Raw genomic sequence first — 354 nt, forward strand, 5'->3', positions numbered from 1 at the left:
TGGTACCTCAGCTGGTCCTCCCCTGCCTGCGGAGGGGAGAGCCAGTGGGCACGGGCAGCTCCCCCTGCCCCAGCAGGGACCCGGGAGGCTGCCAAAAGCACCTCAGAGCTTCTTCCACCTACTCACCTCACACCCGTTTGCAGCCGAGTGACCTCTCTGAGCGTGGTGTGAGCCACCTGCCCCTGTGAGCTGCGGGAGGTGAGGAGCTGGGTTAGGGGTGCAGAGGGGACGGGTGCCATCCCCTTGCCCTTCAGGGGATGCTTGAACCTGATGCTTGCCCATCTCCACACCCACCAACCCATCTCTGCTCTCCCTTCACCTCAGTCTAGCAAGCAGCTGAGCGTGGCCGCTCTG

Source organism: Merops nubicus, unplaced genomic scaffold, assembly GCF_000691845.1.
Source record: "Merops nubicus isolate BGI_N331 unplaced genomic scaffold, ASM69184v1 scaffold18971, whole genome shotgun sequence".
Taxonomy (NCBI): domain Eukaryota; kingdom Metazoa; phylum Chordata; class Aves; order Coraciiformes; family Meropidae; genus Merops; species Merops nubicus.